A 9,618-nucleotide genomic window follows, 5' to 3' on the forward strand; every position below is an offset into this window, starting at 1 on the left:
AAAAAAAAAACTAGGTGGAAAATGAAAAAAGTGATGTTAGAGTCGATAGATATGGTCTTTACGAATCGAATGATATGTGTCTGGATGTTGTAGGACGATATTTGTGGGAGGAGATAGATTTTCTATAGTAACCGTTATTTTTCCGTTTTCTATGAATATCACGTTTTCTATCAATTTTTTCGAAAAATTCATAGAAGTAAAATGTTTTTATTTTTACATTTTACGTTTGAATGTGAAGTTTCATGATGATCGGATAATAACTTTAGGAGTTATAGGCTATCTCCAATTTAGGTTAGACGGTCCCCTTAATCTCTAAAATCTTATTGTCTCCAATCAGAAATATATAGGGTAATGGATTTTATACCTTGTATCTCAATCTCACATTTTTAGAGTCCTTTCTTTTCAAGAAACTTATTAGATATTTGTGGTCTAGTGAGTACACAAGTAAACTAGTATCATGGATACTAAATAAAATCTTTATGCAAACCAAAATCAATTGAAAAAAATGTGTCCTCTATTTACTATTATGAGAAAAATATCAAATAAATTGAAACTATTTATTGCATAAATGATGCACAGATAGGAAAACTGAAACTTTTTGCTTGAATATTGTGGCAGCAAAATAAATTATTTTCATCTAACCTAATCTGAAATTTGTGGCCCAATTTTATACTTGGTAAAATTTCAACTTTATTTTTTTGATAAAGCATCAGATCAACAAAATTTGGAATTTTACACTTTGATCATGTCCCATGAATTCATCTGCCATACATGAAGCCCTACTCACACTCGTTTGCACCTTGGGGTAAACGGAGAAAAATTAGAACCCAGCATAAACTATTACCTGCCACTGAAAACTAGGCTAACATTCATGGCATGAATACACTTTCAACATAAGCTGCAAGAAAATGCTCAATTCAATAATTCAGATAATACCAATCCATTAAAATGAAAAAGCACATTTATTCATAAAGAAAAATTTTATAAACAATAAAAATTATTAAAGAATGAGCAAATATTTCCTGGTAAGGGTAAAATTTTTTCTTTTAAATGATACTATTTACAATTAAGTTCGGCTGACTATTTTGCAGTAACTGTCTTAGAACTATAATAAATGTTGTTTTGCAGACATGCCAAATTTGAAGTGATTTAGCAAGGCTCGTATTGAGCCAGTGTATTTGCCACTTCAAGTCCAGCTGTATTTATATGAGCAGCACAAACAAAAGGCTTGGTTAAAAGTTCAAGTAAATGTCTTTTTATGCAAGAAAATTTTGCAGCCTGAATATTGGTCAAAATTATTTGAATTGAGCCATGAAATTTTGTATGTGGACTTTGATCCAATTTTGTGACTGCATTTTCCATCCATAATGTTATGTTTAATTTTGTTTTAAAGCAGCACAGAAAAATGTACAGAGACTTGTCTTACTAGCCTTTATTAATAATTTTTGTAAAAGACCCAAAAAATGGCATTTTGTTTGATGTTGCATGCATTGGTACTGACTACCCTTCAGACAAAATCTAGCGAGAAAAATATTTACAATCTGAACCGTGACTAGATTGAGCTGTGGTTTCATGGATTTGCGAGACGTGATTCCCTTTCTTTGAGCCATGAATTCCATATCTCGGCCATAATTGGCCATGAAGAGCCATTTACGAGCCACAAAATCATGTACGAAGTCCTATGCGTGGGTTTCCCAAATCTCTCATTTACCTTAGGAACAGCTACACAAAGATTTGTCTTTACTTCACTGGCAACTGATCATGTGATAATGCAGTTCAACCACTCTGACGTGACCGCAACTATGTGATCTTCAACTAAACGTTTTTGAGTCAACTCGTTATCATGACATTGTGCAGGATATTTTGATATTTTGGCAGGAGCATGGAAGTATTGCAGAAGTTGAACACGTTATGAAATGACATGTTTGTGAAGTGCAAACCATGATTTTTTTTCAATCAAACAAAAATACACAACATAAGATCTGCAAGATTTCATACCTATTGAAATTATATGATATTAGATATGCAAAATTCAAGAAAAAAGTAGGACTTTCCCAACTAGGGTTTGATGAGGTAGCCAGGTCAAAGATCTCAGCAACTATTGCAGCTAGAGGCCTGATATCTTGAGAAACTTAATTTAATATTTTTACTATGCTGCAGCTGAAATTGGACACATTATGGATGAAAATTTTTAACCAATTGGCATGGAATGACCAGAGAAAGTCAGTTGCATTCTTGGCAAAAGCATGTATGTCACTTGAGATCTCTAAAAACGGGTGGATTTATTTTCGAAGGATTATCTTTTGCACTTATATACTTGAAATAATCATTTTTTCAAGTTTGATTCTCTTATTTCTCTATAAGCCTAACTGGCTTTCTCCCTAAGAGGTTTGCCAGTCTGCTTTGCTGAATTTGTGAATTTTAATTATTTTTTTTCTTCTGTTATTTATTAATCTCTGTGTATCTGTATCAAAATCTTTATTTTAATTTTATTACTTTTATTTTTTTACTTGAGCAGCCCACTGAGCAAGTAAATTAACTTATCTTTCTTGTCTTGACTGTAAATCTGACTCAGGCATCAATATATCTACTTGGTGAGCTGCGACTGGATTTTTCAAGCCATGGTTCTATAGGTTTGCCAGCCATGATTCCATTTCTTTTAGCCTTGAATTCCATATCTTGGCCATGAAAAGCCAATTACAAGCCACAAACTTGTTTACAAAGTCTCTTGCACGTGTTACCACTTACCCCCAATATCTAATTTTAACCTAAAAGTCAAAAAGCAACAGTAACATTTGCCTATACTTGAGTACCAACTGAACACGTGATGATGCAGTCTGACTGCTCTGACATTACCGCAACTATGGCCATGGTGCAGAGGGTGGATGCAGCGTTGCCAATATATGGGTTTTTAAGCCCTAAGCGTCGCCGGGTAATTTTAAGATGCGTCGCCGGGTAATTTTTAATGAAAAGCCATTTATGCTGAGAAATGAAAAACTATTTACAAGCCACGAACTTATTTACAAGGTTGCATGCACGTGTTGCCCCAAATAACTAATTTTACTCTAAAAACAGTCTGATTGTACAGCAAGTGTCAACTGAACATGTGATAATGCAGTCTGACCACTCTAATGTGACCGCAACTACGTAATCGTAAACTTGATGTTTACATTTTTTTGGTGGGAACTCATCGCAACTGATTTCAGGACAAGCTTCACTGCATACTGATCAATCCAACATACCGGAAACCTTACTTTTTTCAAATAGTTGGCCGAAGACTGACAAATATATTAAATGAAAGAATTTCAATCTAAATGTGTCAGCAAGATCTTCTGAAGGCATAAATTTTGCTACTGAAGCGTCACCAAAGATCTTGCAATATTCATCCACTCTCTCACAGTGGAACTATGGTATATTCATGTTCATGGAAATGTTTTGGGTTGACTTGTTGTTATTACCTTCTGCAGGATATTTTCGCAGGAGCATTGAAGTACTGTGAATTGTGGGAGTTGAAAATTTTGACATGTTTGAAATGACATGTTTGCGAACTGCAAGTGCAAACTGCAATTTTTTCAATCAAACAAAAATACATGACATTAGAGCTGCAAGATTTCATACCCCATACCCAGGATGGTGCTGTTTTCCGCGGATTAATCCGGCGTAAACAAGGCTCCAAGCCCTTCTACTGGCGTACAAAGAGCTAAAATAACGTTATTGGCGCACACCCCTGGAGTACGTCCGCATCTGGCTTGTCTCGACGTACATCTGGCGTCTGCATCTGGGTGATCTGGCTTGTCCCGATGTACTGTACGACCGCATCTGGCTTGTCTTGGCGTACATCCGCATCTGGGTGGCTTGTCCAGACTCCCGGCGTACGTCCTCATCTGGTTTTGAGCATTTTAGTGCATACTAATGCATTTTAAGGCAATTTAGGGCCTTCTAATGCAATCTAGTGCGTTCTATTACGATCTAGTGCGTTCTATTACGATCTTCTAATGCAATCTAGTGCGTTCTATTACGATCTAGTGCATTCTATTACGATCTAGTGCGTTCTATTACGATCTAGTGCGTTCTATTACGATCTAGTGCCTTCTAATGCAATCTAGTGCGTTCTATTACGATCTAGTGCATTCTATTACGATTTAGTGCCTTCTAATGCGATCTAGTGCATTCTATTACGATCTAGTGCATTCTATTACGATCTAGTGCCTTCTAATGCGATCTAGTGTGTTCTATTACGATCTAGTGCATTCTATTACGATCTAGTGTGTTCTATTACGATCTAGTGCATTCTATTACGATCTAGTGCATTCTATTACAATCTAGTGCCCTCTAATGCTATCTAGTGCCTTCTAAAGCAATCTAGTACGTTATAATGTGTTATAATGCATTCTAATAGTTTTTATTGTGTCCTAATGTATTCTCAAGGTTTCTGTTGCGTTATACGTAATGCAGTGTAGTGTGTTTTAACATGCTCTAATGTGTTCTAATGCATCCTAGTGTGTTTTAATGAGTTCAAAGCTGTTCAACATAACACATCATAACATAGCACAGCATAACAACATAGTACCACATTATAACATTGCACAGTATAACAACATAACACATTATAACATTGCACAGTAAAATGACATAACACATCATAACATAGCACAGTATAACAACATAACACATAACATTGCATAGTATAACAACATAACATAACACATCATAACATAGCACAGTATAACAACATACCACATTATAACATTGCACAGTACAACAACATAACACATAATGTAGCACAGTATAACAACATAACACATCATAACATAGCACAGTACAACAACATAGCACAGTATAACAACATATCACAACATTGCACAGTATAACAACATAAAATAACACATCATAACATAGCACAGCATAACAACATACCACATTATAACATTGCACAGTATAACAACATAACACATTATAATATTGCACAGTAAAATGACATAACATATCATAACATAGCACAGTATAACAACATAACACATTAAAACAGTGGTTCCCAAAGTGGGCAATATTGCCCCCCTAGGGGCGATGGAACAATTTTGGGGGGCGGTAAAGAAGAAGAGGGCTTTTGGGGGGCGATAGGGGGGCGGCAGTCCGAAGTCGAAGTCAGAAGTTCGAACGTTTGTTTGACGATTTGTACACAACACGTGCAGAACATGACTCCCAGCGATGGTTTTTCACCGCAGATCTGTTTTTAGCGCATTTACTCATTTATGGAAAAAATGCACTATTGTGCTTGCCATGTCCGTCCGTCTGTCGGCCTGTCTGTCAGTCCATGACTTCACGTTTTCGTCGACCAGGAAATGCGCTCTCTGTCACTCACTGCAGTGAGTACTGAGTTATATTTTTTTAACCTCTCCTGGCTTTACGTCTCCGACAAATTAACGGCCGGACTCGCGGCCGGTCTCACGGCCAATTTCCAAATTCAATGATCAAGGAATACCTCTCAAATTAATAAACTTAATTCGATGAAACTTGGTACACGTATTCATTAGGACCTAACGATAATGTAAAGCTTGTGAAAATTTTTGAATTTTGCCTTCAATTGTTTTTGCCATACTTATATGACATTACGGGCCGAATTCACAGTGATCAAGGAATTTCTTCTGAAATACTGAACAGATTCGGACGAAATTTTGAATTTACAGTCCTAACTACGGAACGGTGATGTTTAGCTCGTGAAAATTTTTTCAATTGTGCCATCGTTCGCGAGTTTCATTCGTGATTTAAACAGCGATACGTGCTTAAATTCGCAGTAATCAAGAAATGTCTTGCAAACTACTGAACAGATTTGAACGAAATTTAATATTTTAATACCTAACCTCAGCATCGGTGATGTTTAGCTCGTTACAACTTTTTTGTTTTACCTTCGTTTGTGAGTTATACGGCTATAAGTAAACGGCTCTTGGTTAAACCAGCTGGTAGAAAAGCCGATCGTTTCTCTTATATCTGTATAACTTGCGAACGAAAGCGAATAAGGAAGTGTGAAATCAAGAATGACGGTAAAATGAAAAAAAATCTCGCAAACGACGGTAAAATAATTTTTTTCAATCTAAAAAACACCATTTGGTAGTTAGGAATGTATATTCAAATTTTGTTCAAATCTGTTTGGTAGTTAAGAAGAAATTCTTTGATCGCTGCGAATTTCGGCCTGTATCGTAATATAACTCACGAATGAAGGTGATATTTAAAAAATTTTTGCAAGCTAAACGTCACCGTTAAGTTCTGATGAATACATGTTCCAAGTTTCATTGAGCTGCGTTCATTAGTTTGGGTGATATTCCTCGATAATTGAATTTGGAGATTGGTCGTGCGACTGGCCACGAGTCTGGCCGTAAATTTGCCCGAGACGTCCAAGGTCTCTGGTGCTGAAACAGTTAAAACAGCTGAAAAACACATTGGTTCACTAAAAGGGGTCCTATTTGTGAAATACACATTTATGTTTAACCTTTATCTTTTAAAATTGCAGCGAACTAAATTTTATAGTAAGAGGCGCATGATTTTATATGTGTCTGTGGGGGGCGCTAGAAATTCACTAGGGAGCCAAAAGGGGCGCCAGCCTGAAAAAGTTTGGGAACCACTGCATTAAAACATTGCACAGTATAACAACATAACACATCACATTATAATGCAACATAATATATTGTATTATATTATGTTCTGTTGTCCTGTGTTCTGTTGTGTTTTAATTTTTTATGTTATGATGTATTCTATTATATTAGGTTGTGTTATAATGTTATCTGATATAGTATCATTTGTTATGTTATGTTGTGTTACAATGTGTTGTATCATGTTTGATTGTGTTATAATTTTTGATGCTATATTATGATGTGCTATAATGTGCTGGGTTGAGTTATGATGTCTTATAATGTGTTTCATTAGGATATGTTGCAGTATAATTTGTTTTGTTGTTCTATGTTAAGTTACAATGTATAGTGTTATATCATGATTAGTTATGTTATAATGTATTGTGTCATGTCATTACAATGTGTCATGCTATGTTATTTATGTTATGTTGTGTTACAGTGCATTGAGTTATGTATTGTTGTTACATTATGTTGTGTTGTAATATGTTGTGCTATGATATTGTTTGTTATAATATGTTATGTTATAATGTGATGTCATGTTAGGGTGTGTTATAATGTGTTGTATAGTGATATGTTGTGATGAGTGCAGTGCTGTTGTGCAGTGATATTTTGTGTTGCAATGTGTTGTGTTGTTAATACCATATTGTTAGTGTTACCATATTTTGTGTTATTCGCTTGTGTTGATCATTAAGCATCGGCCACTTTGATTGCAGAGAGCGCGCATCAGTGTTGATCATTGGGCATCAGCTAAACTGACCGTAAATTGCGTGCGCTTGTGTCGATCATTAGGCATCTTCCACTTTGACTGCAAGGAGCGCGCATCAGTATTGATCATTGGGCATCGGCTAAACCGATTGTAAATCGCGTGCGCTTGTGTCGATCATTAGGCATCAGCCACTTTGATTGCAAAGAGCATGCATCAGTGTTGATCATTGGGCATCGGCTAAACCAATCGTAAATCGCGTGCGCTTGTGTCGATCATTAGGCATTGGCCACTTTGATCGCAAAGAGCGCGCATCAGTGTTGATCATTGGGCATCAGCTATATAGATCGTAAAGCACGTGTGTTTGTGACAATTGCCAGACATCAATCGTAAAGTACGTGTGCCTGTGTTGATCATGCAGCATTGGCGAGGGTTACACTTCCGTTTTTAGCAAGCATATTGGCAACTTTCTTCCCTGGCATACTGGCGTACATCCCAAAATGAACCTCCGGCGTACATGCTGCACCTTCCTGACCATGGTTCATACCTACTGAAATCATATGACTTTAGAGCCACAATAATTCAGAAAAAGTAAAACTTTTCCAGCCCTGCTGTGGCCTGTGACTGATGACTGAAACTGACAGGTCATCTTTGAGTTCTTTCTTCACTTGAAGTTGAAGAAGCTCTGATGGTCTTCAGGATGCATGTATGACTTGTATACTATGTCTATAGGATTTCAAATCGATGCATGCATTCAAATTCAAATTAGGCCCACCCACGCGGGTCACGCCCCATGGCCAGTGTAGCTGTCAGCTCACCTTTCTTCAGAAGTGTGAAAGCTTTAGCCGGTGAAGGTGTGTTTTATGATCGGTCCGTAAAGAAGCGTTGATCAACAACGTTCAAATGACATAAGACCAGGTTCTTTTGAATAACCTATAGAATTGCAGTAGGTTAGTAGGTTAGTAGGTTAGTTAGTAGTAGTTTGAATAACCTATAGAATTGCAACAACAGTAATCATGGTGGCAAATTAGGGATTTTTTAGAATCAAGTTCATTTCTAATTTCCTTATCTATTCTATATTTTACCCAATTTCTTATATATGTTAATGCTGGCCTGGAATCCATGATACTATCCTGGTCTAATTATAGGAGTGAGTGAGGCTGAGGTGGGATTCCTGGAAATGCACAGAAACATTGCTCTGAGTCCTCTGACCCCATTCAGTTTTCACTTTTTCAGCCCCTACAGGCAGCACTGTTGATCGGAGTGGGGGGTAGGAATCGGCCTGAACCAACCATGAGGACCGGGGGTGGTGGCCATTCTGTCCCTCAGGGATGTAGTGGCTTTAACAGTTGACTTTTCAACTAGTAAAGCAAAAAAATATAACAACACTTATTCAAGTCATGAACTAGGGTAAACGCGGTATATTCCGACACATTAAGGACGCATCGAGAAATGAAAAACTATACAAAAATGTATGTGTTACGTAAGTTCTGTTGCCTTCACATGACTCTCAAAACACTTCACTATGCGTCAGCACTCAGCAACGATGAAACGTCACAAAATGTTGCCATATTTATTAAAAAGCCTTTAGAATGGAAACCTACCAAATCCCTATATTCCGTCACTTTGTGTGGCAACAGTCTCTTATACACATCTAGATGTGTATAAGAGACAGGTGGACACCCGGAGCCCTAAGATGGAACACAAAAACATACTCATGACGGGCCCATTGTCCCGGTGGCGGGGGCGGGCAAACCGTCAAAAAGCCCAGCGGTTCGGGGCTATCAAGCGAGTGGCCTGAGCCAGGCCTCNGTGCTGAACTGTCTCTTATACACATCTAGATGTGTATAAGAGACAGGTTTAAGGGTAAAATTAGAGATTTGGGGTAACACGTGCATAAACTTTGTAAATAAATTTGCATTCGCACCTCGTAAATGACTTTTCATGGCCGAGATATGGAATTCACGGCTCGGTGAAATAGAATCACGGCTTGTAGAAATGGAATCACGGCTGGCAAATCCATAAAACCACTGCTCGCAAAATTCAGTCGCGGCTCGCCAAGTAGATATATTCCATACTAGGGCTAATGGCTATTAATAATTCATGTTTTGTATTATTTTGGTAGAACAACCGACACAGCTCGGAACGAGCGAGTTAATTGATACCAGCGAGTTAGTAATTGCTCAGCTGCAAGTCCTGCAACTGCGAACTCAGAACTGCCAACTTGCAAGCCAGTGAAGTGAAGCCAGTCACGCCACCATCCCACCAATACAATAGCCCTGATTCTTA

Source organism: Hyalella azteca, unplaced genomic scaffold (genome assembly GCF_000764305.2).
Source record: "Hyalella azteca isolate HAZT.00-mixed unplaced genomic scaffold, Hazt_2.0.2 contig3354, whole genome shotgun sequence".
Classification (NCBI taxonomy): Eukaryota; Metazoa; Arthropoda; class Malacostraca; order Amphipoda; family Hyalellidae; genus Hyalella; species Hyalella azteca.